The following is a 26,092-nucleotide window of genomic DNA, read 5'->3' on the forward strand; positions in this document are numbered from 1 at the left end:
CAGCAGCAGCAGCATTTCCCTCCCCCCCATCCCTTCCTTTCCCTTCCCAGAAGCTGGTTGTTTATGGCCAGCTCCCTTAGTCCCTTGCCGGAGTTATTTTTAATTTTAAAGCTGCCGCGGCGTCTCCTCTCATGATCCCCGCCTGCGTTGGAAGCCTTCTCCAACGCAGGTACGGCTCATGAGGAGCTGCCGCCGCGGCTTTGAACTTAAAAATAACCTCGGCCAGGGAGTGTAAGGGAGCCGGCCAGACTACGGGCCACAGAACATTACCTGGGGGCCGCGAGTGTGAGGCCGTTGTCTAGTTAGACGGAGTGAGGTCGGAAAAGGGGGGGGAGCCACATCCGTGCGTCCCTGCTTAAAGTGCCTCGCATGCGCAGAAGAAACCACCGCTGAGTCCTTCTACTGCGCATGCGGGGACCTACGGATCATGTAACCCGCAGGTAGGAGTGCGCATGCGCGCTTAGGGTATTATTATTAGTGATAAATCCTTAATATCAGTCAGAACTATTATAGACTTTTCTCATGGATTCTCAGAGGGCTGCCTTGAGCTGAGCTTCTTTCATGCTCAATCCAGTAGTGCAGTATTTTGTTCTATTATTTTAATCAATATTTATTTAAATTTTTTTTTTTATACCGTTTAAATTTTAAAACTAAACGGTTTACATAATTTACATACACAATATTAAAATGAAGACAAAATAAAAGCAAATACATGATCAAATAGACATGAGATAAAAAGAACATACATACAATCCTCAGGAAAATACCCTAATGTGGATAGTCGAGATCATAAATAATTCATCGATTTTAGCAGAAGTAACTTTTAAAAAAGACATCTACGAATAGCTGCGTCTTTAGTAATTTTCTGAACCTACCCTTTTCACAGCAATTTCGTATCTGACCCACCAAGGAATTCTATAACTTAACTCCTGCACAAGAAAATCCTTTTAGCAGCCTCAACAAGTCTTGGATTCACAGACGTCTTCAGTAAAGCTAAACTTTCAGAACGCAAAGATCTTTTTGGTGTATAACTGGGAATATTACTTTTAAGTAATTCTGGGATGTTTCCATACAGAAATTGATGACAAATCATCACTGCTTTATATTGGACTCTGAAGGCGACTGGAAGCCAATGCTTATTCACTTTTATGTTGGTCTCAAATCAATAATGGCTAAATTTTAAAATATATCAAGCACTTATGTTAGATTCAACCATAGTAAGGACAACTTCTTCCAACATGACCATGTTTCAAAACATCTTCTTCAGGGTTGAGGCACCTCACGTAGTCATCTTCTGAAACACAAAAGTTTTTAAGTTAAAAACAACAGACTATGGCTGTGGCTGTCCTGAACGATGATTTTTATTTGCTCTTCACAATAAAAATACAAATAAAAGCCTGAATTAGAAATACACATATGATTGTCCTGATGGACCCTACACAGTCCATGTTTCGGTGAGACCGCCTTCCTCGGGGGTCCAGATGAGGTAGGGTACAAAGATAAAAATATGAGCAAAACACTTTACGTGTCTTTCAGCATAAAACCTGAAAATGGTTTGAAACAAGCAGGGTAGCACGTAAAATCAGGACAAGTTGTATTGAGACATTTCTGAGTAATTTGGGCCACGTTCTATAAATATTAAAGCAACAGTCTTGCAGGACTTACAGGGTAAGGAAGAGAAACTGGATTAGTCTGGAAAGAGGGAATGGAAATTCTGCTTACATTGATTGGCGTGATTTACAGGCCTTCGTCACAGGCAGAAGAAGTAGATAGAGATTTAGTTGATGACATTCAAAATACACTTCCCCCTGCGAATCCACGGTTTCAGCATCCGCGGATTTGGTTATTCGCAATTTTTTTTTTTTAGGGAAAAAAAAAAGATTTGTTTCAGACCTTCCCCTCCTCCCTCCTGCCTTTCCCCCGGCATCCTGGCCTTACCTGGTAGTCTAGTGGGACTTTCGGGGCAGGAACGATCTTCCTATGCTTCTGCCCCTTGCAGATCACCAATAAGAAATGGTGATCTGCATGGGACAGGAGCGTAGGAAGATCGCTCCTGCCCCGAAAGTCTGCTAGACAACCAGGTAAAGTCCGGGGGTGGGTCAGAGCCGGCCACAAAGTTATTCGCAATTTTTCACATTTCGCGGTCCGGCTCTGCCCCTAACCCCCGCGAATACAGAGGGAGAAGTGTATAGCTTTGAAAGGAGAAATACTACCATTGGCTTAGCGAGGGTGAGAGGCGTCCTGGGTGGTGGCGCCCCCCCCCCTCCCCACTGTGCGCCCACCACTTACCTTCCCCCGAACCTCTGTAACGTTCATGGCATGAGCAGTAACCCCCCCCCCAAAGCTGCTGTGTTCTGTCACGCCAGCATCAACTCTTCCTCTGATGTCACTTCCTAGGTGTGGGTCCAGGAAGTGACATCAGAGGATGAGCTGACGCTGGTGCAACAGCAGCTTGGGGGTTGCCACTCGTACCATGAACGTTACAGAGGTATGGGGGAAGGGAAGCAGTGCATACATGCGGCAGGGGGGGGGGGTCCGGGCAGAAGCAGGGGCCAGAGAGGAGGCTGTATGCCCGAGTTCTCACCAGGTGGCACCCAGGGCAGACCGTTCCACCCCCCCTTACTATTCCACTGAATACTACTAATAGATGATTTCAATATGCCAGATGCCGATTGAAGAATTGTGAAGAAAGACTCAATTTTAAAGAGCAGAAATGGATTTTCACACTTAACTGTGTGAAGCCTAAGGGCTTTGAATGCTGAAATAGAGTGGATGATGCTAATATAATGTTTAATGAAGGTTAGCTACGTCAGGAGGGGATTTTCCCTGGTGATTGGGTGTGAGAATTTGACGTCAGCATGTTCATTTGAACGTTGTATAAGAAGAAAAAAAAGCCGCGGCCGTGTTTCCTAGATGAACTTGGAAATGCGAGAAACATTGCCCCCAACAGAATTAAAGATAGCATCTTTAAGGGCTCCTTTTATCAAGCCGTGATAACGGTTTAACGTGCGTAACAGCACGCGCTAAACCACGGGACGCGCTAACCGCTACCACCTCCTCTTGAGCAGGTGGTAGTTTTTGGCCATCCGGGGGTTAACGCGTGATGAAATGTCACGTGCGTTAACCCCGCTAGCGCGGCTTGATAAAAGGAGCTCTAAATGATTAACTAAGTGCTTTGATAAAGTATATTTTCCTGAAAAGAGCTTTAAAACTTGAATAAATATACACTTGCATGTCTTATTGCTCCGTAGGGGGATTCCTTGAAACAGCCTGTAGCGAAACATAGTCCCATGTCGGAATGTATACCCCTAAGCCACGTTTTTTGCACATAAAAAAGATGAGTACAGTAAAACCCTGGATTATTTTCTGATCAAGCACAATCAAAGTCATGGTTAAAAAATAAGTCACACTGTTTTTCCAACTTTAGGTTTCTCTGGACAACCCTAATGCACCGTTTTCTGAAAGTATGTTCTTTTATGCTGGTCAGTATTTTATACATATGAAAATTACTGTATAAAATTATCCTCATAGTCTGATGATGCAGGGCTTAAAAAACTGACACATGACCTAAGAGAAGACATCCCCCCACACCTCTTTTAAAATGTCATGCTGCTCTGGTAACTAGCCCAAAGCCTATAGGGATTTAGAGGGCTCTGGGGCTTTTGCCACACAGCTTTGTAGAAGGGTGTAAAAAGGTAGAAATGTATGCCCTCTTTGCTACAAAATGTTACATTAATTGGGCATTTTAACTGCATGAATTCAATAAATATCTTCTGATGCTATCAGTAAGATGTGGAGAAAAACATTTGAAGCATTCATTCATTGTTTTTTAATCAGCTTTCCAAAAATCAATAAAATATATCAGATTGGAATAATTATGTTTTGGGAATTCTCTAGGCCAGTGGTTCTTAACCTGGGTTCGGCGAGTCAGTCTCACGGGTTCGGCGGAGGTCAAAACACACCTCCGACTCATATAGCGCTTCGGTCACGTTCAATCATCAGTTATTCAGTGATTTTGATCAAGACTGATTGTATACTCGGTTTCTTGATCTATCAATCTGTAACTAATGCCTTATATACATCAATCAATTCCTGATCAAAATTTGATCAAAATTTGTGATTTAACTGATAGACGATTGAACGTGACCAAAGCGCTTATGATTCGTGATGATAGAAACATAGAAAGATGACGGCAGATAAGGGCCATAGCCCATCAAGTCTGCCCACACTATTTACCCACCCTCTTAAGTCTACTGACCCCCTAAAGAATAATTGTAATTATACTGTCACTCTACTGACCCGCTCATTCAAGTCCTAGTGACCCTATCCCTTGGCATGGCCTCGTAGGGATCCCACATAGGTATCCCATTTGTTCTTGAAGTCTGAGATGCTGCGTGCCTCGACCACCTGCACTGGAAGCTCGTTCCAATGCTCAATCACTCTCTCCATGAAGAAGTATTTCCATTATTGGCTGCAGGTGATCACGCAACATCGCTTGGCCTATCTGTGCTGCAGGGGATTTAATGCGCACAGTAGTCGAATTGTAACTGTTGTGATGGTACGTCGTGTGATACCTATCTTAATATTTTAATCCCTTACTAACTATGTCGAGCAAAATACGAAAGTGGTCGGACGAATATGTACAATATGGATTCACATGTATAACGGAACGTGATGGGAGTCAGCGTCCTAATTGCATGATTTGCAGTGCCAAGTTGAGTAATTCTAGTCTAGCTCTGGCAAAACTAAGGGAATAAAGAAGGGTTCGGTGAACACGTATATGAAACTGGTGGGGTTCAGTACCTCCAACAAAGTTAAGAACCACTGCTCTAGGCTAACATCGGGCTTCGATGACTGGGAGGATGTAGATGGGCTAGAGTGAGCTTTGACAGAGACTTGAGCAGTTGGAACCCAAGCACAGTACCGGATAGAGCTTTGGATTCTTGCCCAGAAATAGCTAAGAAGAAAAAAATTTAAATTGAATCAGGTTGGGCAGATTGGATGGACCATCATCTACTATGTTACTATGTTACCCACTGCTTAGTAGCAAAGCTCTGAGATCACCCAAAAAATTAGATTTGCTATGAAAAGCTCTAGGAGAAATGTTTCTTCTCAGAATGGTGAAAGGGGACCAGCTTAAATGACTTGATCTATTCTGAACACATCAATAGCTTGTGAAATTTTTTAGCCACAGGAATGTTTTTTTTAATGAGAATGTAATTCCAAGCATTTCTTTTTTTTTTTTTTTTTTTTTTAATTCTTTATTCATTTTCAAACTTAAACAGTGTTATTGTTATTTGTTATTTAATACTGTTCTGTTGTAGCCTCCAATCCCTTTTATGGTGATGGCTGCTACCTCAATAAAAATTATTTTAAAAAATAAATAAATAAACAGTGTTATACAGGAGTACATTACAAAATATCTTAAAGACAACACTTACAACTTTCAATAAATACCATAAAAATTATTTTCACCCCCCTTCCCCCCTTATTTCAATATAATCAAGTATTCAAACAATATTACATCCATCTTCTACAACAATCCCAAAACACTTTCTTCCACCCTTCCCCCCCCCCTCCCTGGATGTGTAAGGAATGAACAAAAGTATAGGGAAGTATCATTCAATTATTAATAAAATTAGTCAACGGACTCCATGTCAATTTAAATAATTTATTGTTACCCGTTTGATCAGAAAACGTTCTCTCGAACCTATAACTCAAACATAACGTGTGCCACCAAAAAGTAAAATTTAGACGATCATAGTTTTTCCAATTTTTTGTGATCATTTGGATGGCTATCCCAGTCATGATTCCATAGAAACATAGAAACATAGAAAATGACGGCAGAAAAGGGCCATAGCCCATCAAGTCTGCCCACTCCAACAACCCTCCCCTAATCTACACTCTATCACTTGTCCCCAATCTGCCCTCCTCTATGCTACCCTCGTAGGGATCCGACGTGGGCATCCCATTTATTCTTAAAATCTTGTATGCTGCTGGCCATGATCACCTGCTCCGGGAGCTCGTTCCAATGGTCCACCACTCTTTCAGTGAAGAAGTACTTCCTGGTATCCCCATGAAATTTCCCCCCCCTGATTTTCAACAGATGTCCCCTTGTGGACGAGGGCCCTTTTAGAAGGAAAATGTTGTCTTCCACCTCTATTCGACCAGTGATGTACTTAAACGTCTCTATCATATCTCCCCTCTCCCTACGTTCCTCGAGAGAGTATAGCCGCAACTTGTGCAGATTCCCAACAATCTATTTTTATATTTATTATGTAGTGGCTTAGGGGATAATAATGTCCCACAAATTACCATGTCATAAGATAGCGGAATCACAGTCTCCAGAATCATATTAATATGACCCCCAAATAGAACGCCAGAAGGTAAATATTAATGGACAATAAAAGAGCAAATTTTTGAAGGTTTAGGAAAGAATGAATGGGTGAATGAATGAATTAGAGAATGAATGTGTCCTGATATATTAAGGGCTCCTTTTACTAAAGTGCGTTAGAGCCTTAACGCACGGAATAGCGCGCGCAAAATTGCCGCATGCGCTAGACCTAAACACCAGCATTGAGCTGGCATTATTCTAGAAGCGTACCGCACGGTGTAACGTGTGGTAATTTCATGCGTGCGCTAAAACCGCTAGTGCACCTTAGTAAAAGGAGCCCTAAATTTTAAGAATTAACTTTGTAGTTTGGATTGTCTGTTTTTAAATAGCATATACTAAGGGGCTCATAATCCAAAGAGAAAAATGTCCAAAAAACGGCCTAAGTCGGCACTTGGGTGAACATTTCCCAAATACGTCCAAGTGCCGATAATAAAAACGGGTTTTGGACGTATTTCTAAACGACCTAGGCCTTCATAATGCCGCTGAATGACCAAAGCTAAATGGGGTGATTCGGGAGGAGTGTCGAGGGTGGGAGTTGGGCCATGTGGGCTGGCTTAGACTTATTCAAACAGCATGTATAACCAAAAGTTATACAACCCAGGATCGACGGAACTTGGACGTTGTGACTTAGACCATGTAAAACATGGTCTAAGTCACAAAAACCCACCTAAAGTCACCAGATAAGCACTGCAAACACATAAAACAGATCCCCCACACACTACCTCAGTGATCACCGACCCCACCCCCACCCCCTTAAAAATATTAATCACACCTTTAAAATTCAGCCTCCAGACCATCATCACCTGGCAGCCTGGCATAGGAAATCCTAGTCTTCCAGCACAGATGTGGCTTAAGCTGTCTTGGGGGTGGGTTAGGGACTCATGGAGAGGAAGACCCATGCCCATAAGCCCCTGTAATCACTGCATTGATACTTAAACATGTGCACTCCCCTATACACCCCCAAAACCCTTTTCTACTGGCATATAAGTGGCTCCTGCAGTCATAAGGGTTATAGGGGTGGTAGATAGGTGGGTCTAGGGGATTCCGGAAGTGGTTTGGGGGGCTCACCATGACTTATAAGGGAGCTGTAGTGAGGAGAAAACATGGCACCCTTTTTGTGAAGTTCACAGCAGTGCCCTGTAAGGTACCCCACTATTTAGGTGCCATGTCTGGGTGTTCAGTCCATCACTTTGCAGAGCGCTCCCACGTCCAACAGGGTTTGTTTTTAGGCATTTTTGACTTGGACAAAAAGTTTGACGAAAATGTGGTATAAAGATGGACGATTTAGCGACCTGGATGATCAGATCGGCAGGACGTATAGTTAGATGATTTTCGAAACAAAAAAATTTTGGACGTATTTTTCGAAAATGTGTCCTAGGCTGTTTTTTACTTTGGACAACTTGCGACTTAGACGAAAACGAACTTAGACGTCCCTTTCGATTATGCCCCTCCACGTTTATAGGTATGTGGAGTGATCTCTTTTATGAAATTTGAATACTTGCAGATAAGACTTAATTATATAATTATAGTAAAAATGAATTTTTTTCAGATGCTTAAAGTCAAAATGTATGTATATTAAGTTATATTTTAGCAAATTAATTCTGGGAAAAGTAAGGTGCTTGGGGTAGGTGGGTGGTCTCCTGACCTAGAGGTGTGCTTGCAAGCTGTCATGTAATAAGTTGGGATGGGATGTGGGTGGGGGTGAGGGTAAGGGGTTAATAAATGGTGGGTTTTGGATGTGTGAGGAAGGGTTATATATTTCTGTGTTGAGAGGGAAATTATGGGAGTGTCTAATGATTCATATTAATCGTATTAAATGGAGATAAAAAATATTTTCATTAAATATCAACGGACTAAACCATCCTAGTAAAAGGAAAAATTGCACGCATTTCTGTCTTTCAATGTTTATGGCAGAAATTGTTTGAAAGTAGTGTGTGTGTTCTTTGAAAACAGATGCCAGTTAGGGTTATCTGAACTTCCCTTACCTGCTGGGTACAACCTCATTCACTGCAAAATGCTTAAATGTCTGATCCTATTATCCGTAGGAGCCTTTTCCAGTTAATTAAGGGTCCCCAAGCAAGCCACACTGAACTGGCTCCTACAAATAATTCTTGATTCAGAACGTCAGAATCTAATAGCTCAGGGACTATTTTAGCTGAAGGAAAATTAAATTTTTTGCAACAATGGACATAAAAAAAGAAATTTGTCTGTGCACTGTTCTAATTCAAAAATGTTCCGACGTGGAATGTTCACAGCACCCCTTGGCACCATCATTCTTTACAAGCTTTGCAACACCAGGCACTTGTATTTTGCTAAGCCTTTTGATGGATAGCTGCCTGCGCTGTGTTTCATTTATGAATTCAGAGCAAGGATTGCAAGAGCTAGCATGCCATGAAATAGTCCTCACAATAGGAGCATTTTCAAAGAGCAACAATAGGCTGGTGAAAGAGCTCCACTGACTTAAAGGTCCAAGCTCCTAACAATGGCAAGCCCAGGCTTTCAGAGCTCCTGGAGTACTCAGGGAATTTTTTTTTTTTTTTTTCAATGCATTTTCTTTTTTATCTGTGCATTTTCAATCCCACTCTTCCCACAATAATTTTTTTTTTTTTTTTTAGGAACTTAGGGCTTCTGGATCGCAGAGTTCTTTATTTGCTGTTGTCAGAAAAATACAGCTCTCTCTCCCTTGTTGGTTTTTCAGTGATACGAGAGCGGCTGTTTCTGCATTCCAATGAAGCCCCGTGTTCTCCTTATATTAGGGCACAAGAAAACTGCTTACCGTATATACTCGAATATAGGATGAGATTTTTGGGCCAAAAAAATGGCCCCAAAATGGGGGTCTTGGCCTATATTCGGGCCATCCCCCAGTGACCACCCAAAACCCTCCCGGACTTCCTGCAGGCCTCCCTTAGGCTGGGACAGGAGGGTTGCCTCCCGTATCCTGCCCCGGCCAACACTAATAATTACCACCCTCCCTCCTTCGCGTACCTTTTCCCTGGTGGTCCAGCGGTGTATTCCGCGCTGAACCCCTCCTGCCAATTGCGAAGCTAGTAGCCAGCGGCACACCCAGGCCGGCACGAAGGAGTGAGATTTTCATGCTCCCAGCCAGCCCTGCACTGCTCCTTGATAGGCTGCCCCCAATTCTTGCGGAATTCTATCAAGGAGTAATGCAGGGCCTATCAAGGAGTAATGCAGGGCCAGCCGGGAGCATGAAAAGCTCGCTCCTGTGTGCTGGCCCGGGTGCACCGCTGGCTACTAGCTTCGCAATCTGCAGGAGGGGTTCAGTGTGGGATATACCGCTGGACCACCAAGGAGAAGGTACGTGAGGAAGGGTGGTAATTGCTAGTGATGGCTGGGGCAGGAAACAAGAGGGATCCCTCCTGTCCCGGCCTGCCACTAGGTGGTTTCAGTTAAAGGGAAGGGTTAATCTGCTGGCTGAGTTGGAGGGCAGAGGGGAGAACAGGACAATCAAGCCATTGTGACATCACTGATGAGGTTGGCTCTTTTTAGTGGGAAGGAAAGTGGGACAGGGTATAGAGCATGGCAGGAAGGTGGGGGGGGACAGTATTCAGAGCCTGGCAGGGAAGGGGGCTTGGTTTAGAGACTGGTAGGGAATGGGACTGAGGTCAGGGCAGGGAGGGAATGGGGCTGGGTGCAGAACTTGACAGGGAGGGGGGCTGAGTGCAGAACCTGGCAGGGGAGGGTGTGAGGGAGGGGACACTGGTTGCAGATCCTGGCAGGGCATGGCACTTGAATATTAAGCCCCGTCTTATATTCGAGTCAACCATTTTTCCTCCTTTTTGGGGGGGGGGGAAATATGGGGGTCTCAACTTATATTCGAGTATATACAGTATTACATTGCATAGCTTTTTATATTCTGTCATATAGCTCTTATTAGTTCCAGGCGGGTTACAATAAAGCAGATGACCAGAAACAAACCCGGTTAAATAGGCAACATGGAAAAAAATCATTAAAACAATCAGTTCAAAAATTTCTTGAATAAATCATTTTAAAAGCTTTGTAAAAACTAAACCACCATCCCTCTCTTTTCACAAAACCGTGGAAGCAGTTTTGAGCTCAGGCCGGCATGCTGAATGTTCTGCGCTGCTCACAACACTCATAGAGTTCCCACGAGCGTCAGAAGCAGCACAGAACTTATAGCGCTCCGACCTGCACTAAAAACCGTTTCCCCGGTTTTGCAAAAAAAAAAAAAAAGGAGGGTAAATAATTAGTTTCTGATCTAACAGTGAGAGGAAGTTTATTCTAAACAGCCGGAGCTTGATAACTAAAAGAAGCACTGAGTTGACGGAATAGCTCAATTGATTTAGGCGATGGAAACTGTAAACAGAATTGATTTAGTTGTATATGACCCTGACTACCAATCCTTATGGAGTTTAATTCTATTTTGTTTTGGTTTTTTTTAATTGTCAGTTATAGGATGGCAAGAGAGAGACCAATTACTAATATTCTACTAACATATTAGTGCCAAGCCTAATATCTCCCCTGCTTATTATTTCCCAAGCCCATTGTACAATTCCTGTATGGAAATGCGACCCAGCCCATTCCGTTTCTATGGGCTGTGTCACATTTGTTGCACTGGGATTTCCTACCTCAATATGTCAAATTTGAAATGTGTATCCTGCCAGAGCTGGTGTTAAGACACCAAGCGTGAGCTAGGACCTAACAGAGAAAGGAAAAGATTGTATTGTTTATTTTGTTTACACTACAGTGCCGGCATGGGACTGGAGAGGGCAAAAGGGGCTGGGGTGGGTGAGAGGCTACAAAATAAAATAAAGCCAGGAAGTTTAAAAAAAAAAAAAAAATGCCCTATTGGGCGAGAAAAATGAATCAAATCGAATTGAAAAATCAATTCAATAGGCCAAGTCGAATCAAATCAAACATTTTTTTCCCCTGAATCGGGCAGCACTAGTGTCCACTAGTCTTTGTAATTTTTAACAGAGTAGAAAATCGATCCACTTGTACCCGTTCTACTCCACTCAGGGTTTTGTAGACTTCAATCATATCTCTCCTCAGCCGTCTTTTTCCAAGCTGAAGAGCCCTAACCTTTTTAGTCTTTCCTCATACGAGAGTAGTTCCATCCCCTTTAATATCTTGGTCGCTCTTCTTTGAACCTTTCTAGTTCCGCTATATCTTTCTTTACATAAGGCAACCAGAACCGAACACAATACTTAAGGTGAGGTCGCACCACGGAACGATACAAAGGCAGTATAAAATTTTCCCATTCACCATCTTATTCCTTCCTCAACCCTCTATTCCCTTTCAACTTCAACGTTTTCCCCATGTCCATATTTCTACCCTTTGTAATAACTGTCTGTCTCATCCGTTTCCTTACCACCTTTCCCTCATGGTTCTACCATTCTCAAGGTCTTTCTTCTTCCACCCTTACAGTCCAACATCTGCTCTCTCTCTTCCTTCCCTCCCCACCCTGATAGCCTGACATTTGCCTTCTCTTTTCCTGGCTGCACTATCCCCCATGGTCCAGCATTTCTCCCACTCTCTTCCATCATTCCTTTATGCTCCTGGATCCAACATCTCCCTCCTTCTCCATCTCCTGTGTATCTCTCCCTCCCTCTCATTTACCCCCCCATGTCCAACATCTCTCTCCCTCCCTTGCATTCCTCTCCTCATACAGTATCGCTCCCTCCCTTCCACTGCCATATCCAATATTTCTGTTTCTTTTCCACTCGCTCTCTTCTCCTGTCTTGTGTCCTGGGTCAAACCTCTCTATCCCATTCCATGCAGCATATGTTCCTTCCTCCCCTCCATTATTATGTGCAACATTTCTTGTTCTTTCCCCATGCACCATCTCTCATTCCCCTCCACCCTATGTTCAACATTTCTCCTTCTCTCTTCTCCATGCATGTCTCTCATTTCTCCCTCTTACCCCTTACCACATTTTTGTTGCATCTGTCCCTTCCTCTTGTCCACAATTCTTCCTCTCTCCTCTCGTCCCATCCTCTCCTCTCGTCCAACAATTCTTCCTCTCTCCTCTGTCCCCCATGTGCATCATTTTTCCTTCCCTCCCACCCCTGTGCACCATCTTTCCTCCTCTCCCCCCTCAGTGGTGTAGTAAGGGGGGGCAGAGGGTATAGTAAGTGGGGGGCAGAGGGTGTTGTCTTGGTGAGTGCCATCTTGGTAGCACTGACATCTCTCTGCCCCCCACAATCATGTTCACGCCCTCCCTTTCCCATCCCATACCTCTTTAAAATCTTTGCCAGCGCAAGCAACTACTCTAGCCCAGTGTTTCTCAACTTGGTCCTGGAGTCCCCCCTTGCCAGTCAGGTTTTCAGGATATCCACATTGAATTTGCATAAACTTGATTTGCATACACTGCCTCCATTATATGCAAATTTCTTTCATGCATATTCATTGTGAATATCTTGAAAACCTGACTGGCAACGGGGTACTCCAGGACTGCTAGCCTGCTGCTTGCGCCAATCTGGCTCCCTCTGAAATTACTTCTGGGTCACGGGGCCAGGACGTGACATCAGAGGGAAAGTCAGTGCAAGCAACAGGCTGGAGAAGCTGCTCACGCAGGCGAAGATTTAATGGGGTACGTGAGTGGGAAAGGAGGGTGGCATGGAAAGAGCAGCTTCTTTCCCTCTCCCTGAGCAGCATCTTTCCTTCCTCCCCTCCCGTTCTCGGGACTCTCTCTCTCTCTCTTCAGTGCCTTGCAGCATCGATTCTCATGCACTGCCCGCCACTAACCCAGAAGCCACTCCACAACAGAGGAGAGGTTTCCGGGTTAACAGCAGACAGCATGTGGGAAATCGCTGCTGGTGTGATAACCCGTTCAAGCGATGCCGTTGAGGCAGGAGATTCTAAGCAGAAAAGGGGAATTCTGCCTGACTGTGCAATTATGCACAGTCGTGCAGAATTCCGCCAGGAGTAAAGTCCGCATGCTACTTGTGGTGCTGCCCTTCAGTTTCCTCATGTAATTTTTGTTAAGCAGAGAGTGGTGGAAAACTGGAACGCTCTTCCGAAGGCTGTTATAGGGGAAAACACCCTCTAGGGCAGTGGTTCCCAAACCTGTCCTGAAGGACCCCCAGGCCAGTCGGATTTTCAAGATAGCCCTAACGAATATGCATGGAGCAGATCTGCATTCCTGGCATCTCCACTATATGCAAATCTCTGTCAGGAATATTCGTTAGGGCTGTCTTGAAAACCCGACTGGCCTGGGGGTCCTCCAGGACAGGTTTGGGAACCACTGCTCTAGGGATTCGAGACGAAGTTAGACAAGTTCCTGCTGAACCGGAACGTACGCAGGTAGGGCTGTTCTCAGTTAGGGCACCGGTCTGACCCAGCAGCGGCAATTCTTATGTTCTTATAATCCTTTCTGGAAGTCAGCATATCTACTCTTGTCATCTGAAATGATCTTTCTGGCTGTCACGGATTCCTTTCTCTTATCTTAAGTCGGGGAAGTGTTCAAGTGCCATTCTTTCCAACGAGCGCAGTTTTGCTGTCTCCTGGATGTCATGCTGCTGCAATCTTTCGGTCATCGCATGTGTCAACCGTTGCAGTGATTTCTTTGATGAATTGCAGCAGGCTCATTTTCTACTACCTAAACATTTTTTTTGTTGTCCTTTGTTCCTTACTTTGCATCAATCTATGGTGCTGGTGACTGAATCCAATGTCGCAATTCTGGTGGTATTTTGCTTCAGTATCAACCAGGTCTTCTCTCCTGATGCAACTACATAAGAACATAAGTAATAGCCTTACTGGGTCAGACCAATGGTCCATCAAGCCCAGTAGCCCGTTCTCACGGTAGCCAATCCAGGTAACCAGTACCTGGCCAAAACCCAAGGAGTAGCAACATTCCAGCATCTCAAAAAACAGCAAGATTCCGGTACCCCGATGAGAGCAACATTCCAGAGAGCTGAGATAGTGATGTCATAATGTCTCATTCCACATTGCCTCAGAACCAACCTCATCAGTGATGCTACAATGGCTTGATTGTCCTATACTTGGCACATGTAAGAGCATAAGAACAGCCATACTGGGTTGGACCAAAGGTCCATCAAGCCCAGTAGCCCGTACTCATAGTGGCCAATCCAGGTCACTAGTACCTGACCAAAACCCAAGGAGTAGCAACATTCCAGCATCTCAAAAAACAGCAAGATTCCGGTACCCCGATGAGAGCAACATTCCAGAGAGCTGAGATAGTGATGTCATAATGTCTCATTCCACATTGCCTCAGAACCAACCTCATCAGTGATGCTACAATGGCTTGATTGTCCTATACTTGGCACATGTAAGAGCATAAGAACAGCCATACTGGGTTGGACCAAAGGTCCATCAAGCCCAGTAGCCCGTTCTCATAGTGGCCAATCCAGGTCACTAGTACCTGACCAAAACCCAAGGAGAAGCAACATTCCATGCTACCGATCCAGGGCAAGCAGTGGCTTCCCCCATGTCGTTCTCAATAACAGACTATGGACTTTTCCTCCAGGAAATTGTCCAAACCTTTCTTAAAACCAGCTACGTTATCCGCTCTTACCACAACCTCTGGCAATGAGTTCCAGAGCTTAACTATTTTCTGAGTGAAAAAAATATTTCCTACAATTGGTTTTAAAAGTATTTCCCTGTAACTTCATGAATATCTTTAGTCAAGCTAAGCTTTTGGAAAGAATGATCTGTTCTGCTTGTTTCCTCACCACAAAATAGGCTCAGATTTGAACTATGATTTGCACGACACTGTCTAGATTTTTTTTCCCCCTGGAGAGGATAACCCTTGTAAATAGTGTTTTTTTCACTCATTCAAGTGCTGATAACTTGTAAAACTGACAACATATTTAGTGCCACGATGCACAATTTCTTTGCATATACAGTGGTGCCTCGCATAACGGACGCCTCGTACAGCGAACGCTGCGCATAACGAACTTTTTGTCTTGCTCCCTATAACGAACTTCGTTTCACACAACGAAGTCGCCCGAGGGGCCCGGGGGGGGGGGGCGGAACTACTCTCGCCGAAGCCGGGAACAGCAGCACCCTCCTGTCTGAATGCAGTGTTCCATCATCTCCCTCCACCTTACCTTAGATGCCGAGTTTTCCGGCTTTCTTTTTCGGCCAGCCACACACTTTCAAAGAGCAGCACATGCGTGCATGCTCTGTTGTTCAATCTTCTCCTCTGACGCAACCGGAAACCGGAAGTTGCAGGAGAGGAGAACATTGATCAACTTCAGCAGCTGCGCGTGCACAGCTTTTTGAAAGCGTGCGGCTGGGTGAAAAAGAAAGCTGGCAAACTCTGCATATAAGGTGAGGTGGAGGGAGGGAAATGTAGGGCTGCAGAACGAATTATTTTCTTTTACATGTATTCTTATGGGAAAACGCGTTTCACACAACGAACGTTTCACATAACAAACTTGCTCCTGGAACGGATTAAGTTCGTTGTGTGAGGCACCACTGTACAGTAAAACCTTGGATAGCGAGTAACGTGGTGTGCGAGTGTTTTGCAAGACGAGCAAAACATTTTATTAAATTTTAACTCGATATTCGAGCATTGTCTTGCAGTACTTGCACGTATATGCGCATCATGTCAAGTATGCATAATATACGTGCATCGCATCACTGATCGCATCATTGAGCACGGCTGAATGTAATGCAAGCACCCGCAGTACAAGCGCATACATCTCACGCTGAGCGCGGCTGAACGTAATAAAAGCATCACGCCCAATTCACCCGCAGTGTAGTGACTGTTTGAAACGAGCGAGGTCTTGCAATACAAGTACGTACAGTACTGTATTTTCTATTAAAGTTTGTGGGTTGTGTAACGAAGCGTCTTGAGTTTCCTAGGGGGAAATTCGCTTTGATATACGAGTGCTTTGGATTACGAGCATGCTTCCGGAACGAATTACGCTCGCAAACCAAGGTTTTGCTGTACCCTTCTTCTGGAAGTTCTAAATTAGGACGGCATGCCGCATCAAATTCTTTGAACTGATTGGGGAGAGTGTGGCGCAGTGGTTAACGCTACAGCGTCGGTACCCTGAGGTTGTGGGTTCAAACCCACGCTGCTCCTTGTGACCTTGGGCAAGTCACTTAATCCCCCCATTGCCCCAGGTGCATTATAGAGATTGTGATCCCACTGGGACAGACAGGGAAAAATGCTTGAGTACCTGAATAAATTAATGTAAACTGTTTTGAGCTCCCTTGGGAGAACGGTATAGAAAATGTAATTAATTAAAGAGATTTATGATGCTTCTTCTCTGTGCACTTCAAAAAGTTGAACCCAGTGAGAAGAATGTCACAATAAGATGTACAAAAATCCTTCCCTAATCTAGTGAGAATAGGAAGAGCCGAAATGTGCATAGATTAATATAATAATTATTGGTGAAGTCCTCAGTTAACACAACCTGTGGCTGGACCATCACAGCGCAGGTTGTCACTTATTATACCCACACAGGATTAGATAGTGCAAACATCCCTGGACTCTCTCCAACAATTGAAAGTGCAAAATGTGCTAAGTGAGATATAGTGAAAATTTTTATTTAAAACACTGAAAATAGGCTGCTGCTATTCAATACTATTCAGCATGCATCAATCACATCTAGCAAGCGTGAGAAAAATGTTCACAAGAGTTCTTTGAGCTGGAAGAAGGCATAACGCCATTTTTCTTTTCATGCCGTATGTGATGCAAGCGCTGGTGGATTGATTGGGAGCCTTTGCAGCAGTGCAATAGATTCCCAAAATGGTATCCGTTGAATACTACAGCAGCACGTGGACTAGAGGAGTTGTGTGGGGACAGAAATCCCACCCATCCCCACCAGGATCCTCTCTGTCCCCACCCAATCCCGCCAGGATCCTCTCCATCCCCACCCTTCCCCGCCAGGATCCTCTCCGTCCCCACCCATCCCCGTCAGGATCCTCTTCGTCCCCACCCATCCCTGCCAGGATCCTCTTCGTCCCCACCCGTCCCTGCCAGGATCCTCTCCATCCCCACCCGTCCCCGTCAGGATCCTCTTCGTCCCCACCCGTCCTGCCAGGATCCTCTCCGTCCCCACCCGTCCCCGTCAGGATCCTCTCCATCCCCACCCGTCCCCGTCAGGATCCTCTTCGTCCCCACCCGTCCCTGCCAGGATCCTCTCTGTCCCCGCCCATCCCCACCAGGATCCTCTCCATCCCCACCCTTCCCCGCCAGGATCCTCTCCATCCCCACCCTTCCCCGCCAGGATCCTCTCCGTCCCCACCCATCCCCGCAAGGAATTATCTCCATCCCTGCCCGTCCCCATAAAAAGCAGCAATTACTTCTGACAAGATCATCAATTCCACAGTTTCTTTTGTGTTTGCGCTGCTGTTTTCCTTGTGGAATCTCTTTGGTGGAACCCTTTTTTTTTTTTCTGTTCAGGTAATTAACTTATAAACCCCCTCTTTTACTAAGGCTGACGTGTCCATTATATTATATGGACGAACCCTGCTTCCAAAGCCTTCCAACCCGTGGGAGTCCCGTGGGCCAGTGAGGTCCCCGTGGGAGTCCTGGGTTAGGGGGGATTCCCGCGGAACCCCCGCGGGACTCGCGGGATTCCTGCGATCCCAGTTCCCGTGCAAACCTCTAACGCGGACTCTGGTTTCTCTTGGATTACAACAGAAAGATAAGTACTGTACCTTCTTCCAGCTCAAAGAACTCTTGTGAACATTTTTTTCTCACGCTTGCTAGATGTGATTGATGCACGCTGAATAGTGTTGAATAGCAGCAGACTATTTGCAGTGTTTTAAATAAGATTTTTCACTATATCTGTATGGGGTTTGAAAAGGATTCAGGTCCCAATTCCTGCCCCATACTTTCTCTGTCTCTGTCATATGTAAGTCAGGTACCTGGGGACACATCTTAAAGACCAGAAACCATCTTTCAAATATGTCCGTCTTTTACTATGAGTTTCACATCTTTTATACGAATCAGGTTTGCCAGCATGTGATGGCATGTGACGTAAGGTCACATGAAACTTTAAACACATCAGCATTTTTCCTATCTAGAGATTGAAGTCCACAGAGGGTCAGAAAAAGCCTTGACCAGCAGAGCTTCTTAACTAAAGCTGTCTGTAAATACGGCTTAACAAAACAATTGAATTCACTTCACTACAACTCTGTTTAAACATTCATGTCAAAGAAAGAAAGACAAACATAGATGTCCTTATACCATCTTCAAAGAAGGGAAAGATAAACAGGGCCTACCTTTGCATCTTTAAACAACATATGCCTAAGGACACTTACTAAAGTTCTGATACGTGTCCGTTCAATTCCCCTCTTACGTCATGTAAATGACGTCACAAATACACAGCATGAGCTGGAAGGGAGTGATACTCTAGGTATGTCTCTCAAGGAGGGGTCTTTTTAGGAGCTGTAATACGAATAACACAGTACATGAGCAGTCAAGACAAGAGTGCAAATAATAAGAGATTATGCATTCAACTAAAGTGCTGATCCCAAAAATTAGATAAATCAGAGTTACATTTGAACTCAGCAAAGAGGTCTGCTAATTTCTGAATGTCCATAGGAGGACCTATATTGTCAGAAAGAAAAGTACAACAGCATAAAATACTGAGAAGAATTTAACAGAATTCTCAGCTAAAATCATATCTAGGGCCATATGATTTTGAGAACCATCTGAGAAGTGGAGCCCAATTGATCAGTAATACTTTGCAAGGCGTCCCTAGAATAGTTCACAAAGCGTTGCTGATTATAATAATTTTAACTAATCCGATCAACATTCTTATTAATAGTAATAAAGGGAATAAGGAACTCAAACCCAGCCTTAACCTGAGCTCGGGCCTTAAATTCATCTGGGACCCCTCTTGGGACCCCTATAGCATCTATGTATACATGTGATCAGATTTATATCAAGACAGATAAAAGGAAAAACCATGTGAATAGGAAGGATGCCTTTCAGAAAAATATGCAGGAGCATGGTAACCTTAACTAAAGTGCACTGGCCTATCTACTGGCTGGGTAGCTTAACAGGGAGCCAAAAGTCTCCATAAAGCCAGTAAATATCAAATCTAATGCAGCAACAATGGGGCATACCTATGAGCCAAGACAGAACAATAACCTGGGGGTAAATTACCTACAAAACTACTCTGTGTCAGATTAGAAACATGACATGTGTAATTGCCCTTATAGATGATAACGGCAATATCAAGCTTTTGCTGTCCTGGCAACAAAGGGTATTTAGAACACTGCAGTGCACAAAGAGGATAGGTAAAATTAGAGGAGATATTGGTAAATAACCCAAAAAGGCATGGTTGGATACCAGGAGGGAGGTCCAGAGGTACGGTTCCTAGATGGGGTCTAGCTTGAGCACATATGTAACAATTACTCTTATTATGTTGATCAGCAGTGAATTTCATCCATTCTAACCAAAGGTTACGTTCTGAAAACCCTACCTCAACAGCCACAATATCTTCAAAAGTGGGATTGGCAATAGCCATCATGTCAGTAAGTTTATTGAATGTAGGGGCCAGTGGGTTAGTATTTTTTGGGGCCCCCACAAAATGGCGGGAGAAGATGAGTGGAGGTAGATAGATCCCGTAAGAAAACTGATGATAGCTAGACCCACCCTTAAACCACATGTCCATAATGTACATACCTTCATCAGTAGGTCTAGGGTTGTCAATAGTAAGAGAAAGCTTAATAATTTGTGCAGGAACACTTTTCCTATAACAGTGTCCAACCTTATGAAGGGTCATACAAGTAAGCAGTGATTTACCATTTTGGTCCACTGTTTTTCAGGGTATTTTCTAGTTTATAAACCCAGTCAGTATTAATATTCCACCCTACCACTCCCCAGAATGCACACTTATCCCCTCAACGTGAGTCAGTAACATATACATATATGTCCTTAGTTTTAGGAATCTCTGATGACCAATGGCACAGCCTTGGGATATCAATTGATGAACAGTCCACAATGTCACAATACTCAAAGGAGAAGGTGGCAACTTGCACACTGCTGGAATTATACCAAAGGGTAGCATACTATCGGTCTTTTCTGGATTCCAATTGAAGGACAGCCTTTGCGAGGGAGTAGTCCAGCTTAACGTCGTGTTCGCAAAGAGGTGTCGGGGGTGCTGTTTACAGTAGGAGTGTCATTTACAGATGGGTATGGGCAGAAAGTGTCGTGGACCCAGAACACATCATCCCTGTAGACCCAGTTAGAAATGATCCATACAGGGAGAAAAACTAGCAGCAGCAGTGCCAGTAAGAGAATGATAAAGTTGGTGGAATGCTGTGATGAGATCATCATGTTGTTCCTCTGAAGGGGGTGAAATCTGCGCAGGGAAGACTTGCTTCTGGGGTTTTAGGTTAACCCTCTTCAAGCGACTTGCGTGGATCCAAACAGGAAACTCCTCAGTGAGTGCAGCGGGCCTGGGCACAGCGATCACAGTAGTGGGAAGGCCAAAGGGGAAATCTGTCTGCTTCCGATCCTTGGAAAGCTGCTGGATAATCACCAGGCTGGAAAAAATGGGTAGGAATCTGTGGAGAGAAAGGAGAAGTGCAAGACACGTTTCTTTGAACAAGCCCTAATATTTCAATTAGCTTTTCGACGTATTCCTCCTGTATCAAGGGAAAATCTACCCATGGGGCGGGGAAAGGTCATCCCGTGAGAATCTCAAAGGGAGAACAGCCAGATGTCTGTGCATACAGAAAGAGATACTTGAAAAGAAATGCTTAAAAAGCATTCCAAATATCATTCAGCAGCTGTACTCCAATGTGATCCAAATAAGAGATAGAAAACAAGAGAAACCATGTTACCTGTACTGAATGTGGCAACATGCAACAATACCAATTCATGTACTTGACATAGCTATGGCAAAAGAGAGACAATACTCAGTTACTTAAGGTTCTTAATTGAACAATCCAAAAGGATATGTTTTTTCGTGCTTCATATAACTATTATGCACTTCAGAGAAACCATACTGATGTACTGAATGTATTCAGAAATGTATACTGAATGGATCATATGTAGGGAACACCACGAAATAAATGCTGTATAAAATAAAGCTTTTTCTTATAACCCCTAACTAAACTATATTCAGAATATAAAAGCTAAAAGTAAAAGAACATTGCGCAGTTAGGCTAGTAAGAAGTGGAAAAAGAGCTCTAGAAATGGCCAATATTATGTATCCTGGGGTACCCACTAAACTAAAACAAGTAGACATGACACAGACAAAACATAAAGTTTTAAGCGTGGAGCTATTACTCCATCTGTCAAATGTGCAGGGCTGAATTTAACTCTGCAAATAAACACATTGATATAAAAAAAACCAAAACAACAAATAATGTATATCATAACCATCTCATATTTGAAAAAAGGCATAAAGCTAATGTCTCTTTGGAGCGTCTCTATCTCTGCAGTGATAAAGAGGACCCGTGGAAAACATTAGAAATATCTGTGCCAAAACGGATCTGGGATGGCTATGTATAAATCCGGAAAAAACCTTTTTAAATTAGCGACATCCTAATTTCAGCTAAAACAATAGAAAGGAATTGTATTTTCCAAGTTATTTTCAATTCACAACCGTGCCAGCTGTAATTATCGAGCTATATATCTCTGTATCAAGGAACAAAAGGTCAAGAATGAAAATATCACTAGCAAGAAGTTAAAATGTCGAGCGAGCACTACGATAACCAATACCATGATATTGGGCAATGAATAAGGGAGAGCTAGCAGCTGGTATCCAGGGTTTCCCCTCTTTGCACCAAAGTCCGTCCAAAAGGGCGGCTTTGGGCACCTGCCAAACGCCAGGCATCAAATTCAGAGGGAGCTGTGAAAAAAGAGAGGAAGAGAATCCTGTTCACCCTTGAGACCCAGAAGCCTATTTAAAAGAAGGGCTTGGACATCGTGAAAAGTATGAAGGGTAATGAGGTGACCTAGGATCAAAGAAGTAACCATCTCTACCACCATAGCACAAGCAGCCAGGGAACTTGAACAGGAGTGACTATAAAAAAGGCAACAGAGCGTAACTTACCGCCATGTTCTCCCTTCATGGTGTTACAATAGTCCCAAACAAAGAGATAAAACATGTGGGCATAAGCAGGAAAACCCAAACTTGAGCTAGAAACCAAAGCACATCTTAAATGTCCAACATTTCATAAGTCCATCTGATAAGAGCAGTCATTTCAGAAACCAGGGTCTGTCTCAAAATCTGGTCATAGAAGGAACAAGCAGAGATCCATTGGCGGCAGTGACCAATCATAGCAAGAAAAGTAAGCATGTCTTTCTTGGTAACTGGGAGGGGCAGACTCAGAATAGCAGCAATGCAGAGAGTGCAGATTTTCCTCTGACCATGAGACAGGACAAAACCCAGGTATTTCACTTCAGATGTACACCAGTGCAGTTTATTTCATGACACCTTGTGACCACACACAGACAACCATTATAAAAGGTACAAACTATCAGCCTGACAGGTCTCCTGAATTATGGAACACAAAAAGTTGTACAAAATAAGAATAGGACCATGAGGGGCAGTGCATGACTTGTAGAATAGCCCGAAGGACATTCCACACTAGGTATACTGTTGCTTAAAGGTGAAGGCAAAAAAAAGAGCTGAAAAGCCTCACCAAAGGGACTAAAATAAAACATTCTTTAGGATAATGACAGAAAAAAAAATCATTGGCTGCCGGTGGAATGGTGGAAGAAACATAAGTGCAATGAGAATTACCAAAACTCTAACAGCCCGAAATCTAGGACGAAACAGGGAATGCCATTAGCTTTGACAACAAGAGCGATGGGCGTATTATAAGAAGAAATGGTGGTTTTGATAATGCCGGAGAAAAGTCAAGAGACAAGCAGTGGAATCTCACCTTACTGCTTTATAAAACCAAGAATGAGTAACTTCAAAGAAGCACTATAGGGGGTCAGTGGAAGCCCAAACAGAGAAGTCTGGGGGAAGGGACAAAAACATTCATGCACAGACCCTGATAATGAAAGCAAAGAACAGATTAGCTTTGCTCTGCACAAGAAAGAAAACCTCTAAAACGGAATTTTTTCTTTTTCTTGTTTCTTTTTTTAACTACAAGGGAAAGATCTTAGACTGATTCAAACAGCGCATTCAATTCATTCCACATAACAGCATGTCCTACCTCAGTATTAAACATTGGTGACACAGAAAGATGGGAGCTGAAGGAAAAATGTCATACACACACACAGCCGTACAAGTCTCATTTGTCTAGGAGTAAGTGCCTTTATGACTCATTACAAAAGCAATATAACAATGCAAAAATATTCGCTTATCTTACCTTATAAGCGAGGTACAGTAATAAGAGACAATAAAATCTTATACTCTATAAAAGTGTTAACCTTACAAATGACAGAGTGGGCAGGGGGGTTCTATAAATAATTTCATTCTTTCCGAAAGAATGGCAGCTGCTTATATATTCATGAAGGGCGCTTACCGAAAGTACCCCGAGATTTTTCCCAAAAAAACTCCATAATAGAACCCAAAGCTTGAACTTAAAATAAAGGGTTGGGTACAGGTCACCACTACCCAGTGAGTATTAAAGAACAGAAAAAATTCAGAAATACTCACAAAATACTGGTGATATCATCTGCCCATCGCGGACAAGCCCCCAACTGAAAAGGATTCAGGTCCCAATTCCTGCCCCATACTTTCTCTGTCTCTGTCATATGTAAGTCAGGTACCTGGGGACACATCTTAAAGACCAGAAACCATCTTTCAAATATGTCCGTCTTTTACTATGAGTTTCACATCTTTTATACGAATCAGGTTTGCCAGCATGTGATGGCATGTGACGTAAGGTCACATGAAACTTTAAACACATCAGCATTTTTCCTATCTAGAGATTGAAGTCCACAGAGGGTCAGAAAAAGCCTTGACCAGCAGAGCTTCTTAACTAAAGCTGTCTGTAAATACGGCTTAACAAAACAATTGAATTCACTTCACTACAACTCTGTTTAAACATTCATGTCAAAGAAAGAAAGACAAACATAGATGTCCTTATACCATCTTCAAAGAAGGGAAAGATAAACAGGGCCTACCTTTGCATCTTTAAACAACATATGCCTAAGGACACTTACTAAAGTTCTGATACGTGTCCGTTCAGGGTTGAGGAAGATAATTCTTGTGGTGTGAAATGTGTAATAATTTCAAGTGGAAATGTATATTATGAATTGAATTATTGTACACTTGTTTGAAAATTTATAATGAATAAAGAGATTAAAAAAAAAATTTTTTTCACTATATCTCACTTAGCACATTTTGCACTTTCAATTGTGGGAGAGAGTCCAGGGATATTTGCACTATCTAACCCTGTGTGGGTATAATAAGTGACAACCTGCGCTGTGGTTGTCCAGCCACGGGTTGTGTTAACTGAGGACTTCACCAATAATTATTATATTAATCTATGCAGATTTTGGCTCTTGCTATTCTCACTAGATTAGGGAAGGATTTTTGTACATCTTCTCTATGCACAGCAACTGGATTTTCAAGTGGAAAGTTAAGGTCTTCTCCAATGGTTTCTTTTTAGCATAAAAACACACAGTTTTTTCTCAGCCATCACAGCTTAAAAAAAAAATGCAGTACATAGCTTAGCCTACAGTCTGCACAACCATTTACCCTATATACTTGAATATAAACTGAGATTTGGGGGCCAGATGGTGGTCTTGGTTTATATTTGAGTCTATCCACCCTCCTCCCATTAGCATCCTTTCTTCTCCACCCAGAACTGGCAGTTCCCCCGCTGGAAGTTTTGGCAGCCACTTTCAGCACCAAGAGAGCATGGGCATGAAAGTGAGAATCGCTCCTGCCCCAACGCCCCACCAGATCACCAGGGATGCATGATAGGCCTACAGCTACGTCTTGGAAAGGGGTGGGTCATGCCTCTTTGGGGTTTGCTTGTTTGGGGTGGGGAAATTGCTGGGTTGGGAGGGGGCTCAATGGTGTGGTAAAGGGGATGCGAGGGAGCGGTCATCCTCGGGGTGCCGGTACCCCTCCTCCTCTCCATCCTCCTTCTCCTGCCGCCACCTGCACCCCTTCCCCATACCTTTTTAACTTTGGTGCGAGCGGCCATGAACATGCTGCCCACATCAGCTTCGGCACTTTCTCCGATGTCACTTCTGGGAGGAAGTGACATCAGAGAGATTGCCATAAGTGAGATTCCTCCAGTTCATTTTCCCGAGCCCCTCTGAGCTCTCCCTGAAGGTTGTTAGCGCACAAACCATTTTAAAAAGGAATGTTCTAGAATATCTCAAATTTACACAGATAGCTTCTAAACACAAGTCTCTTCAGCCCTACTAAAACCTAGCTGTTATAATTTAAAGAAGCCTACAATGAATCCCCCTGGGACACACTCACACAGCAGGGGGCCTCACTCCTTCAAACTCAGTTTCAAACTTAGGGTTACCAGATGTTCAGATTTACCCAGACATGTCATCTTTTTAGAGAACTGTCCAAGTGTCTGGATGGTTTCCTAAACCGGAGGGAGTTTGTCTGGGTTTTGGACTTCTCGGAGTCAGGGATGGCTCTCGTGAGCCTCCCCTATCCCCACGTACCTCCTCCGGCTCTGCTATTTCAAAACTTCGGGCAGCTGGCAGCATTTAGTGAGTGATCCTGCTGCCGTCAGCCTGTCCCAGAAGCCTTCACTCTACAGCGCCCACCAAGGCGGGAACAGGAAGTGCTGCCAGGGTCCCAGGACATCACTGCCGCCTTTTGCAGCCTTCCGGAGCCCTCTTCT

The 26,092-nt window shown here is 43.7% G+C and overlaps 1 long non-coding RNA gene across 1 annotated transcript in view; it reads right to left on the reverse strand.

Moving 5' to 3' along the window:
• Positions 1-231: 231 nt before the first annotated feature.
• Positions 232-26,092, reverse strand: part of LOC117361904 — a 97,230-nt gene continuing 71,369 nt past the window's right edge. Inside the window, exon 4 of the long non-coding RNA XR_004539743.1 lies at positions 232-1,294. This is a non-coding gene — a long non-coding RNA (uncharacterized LOC117361904). The remainder of the gene's footprint in view (positions 1,295-26,092) is intronic.

This window comes from Geotrypetes seraphini, chromosome 6 (assembly GCF_902459505.1).
Source record: "Geotrypetes seraphini chromosome 6, aGeoSer1.1, whole genome shotgun sequence".
Lineage (NCBI taxonomy): Eukaryota > Metazoa > Chordata > Amphibia > Gymnophiona > Dermophiidae > Geotrypetes > Geotrypetes seraphini.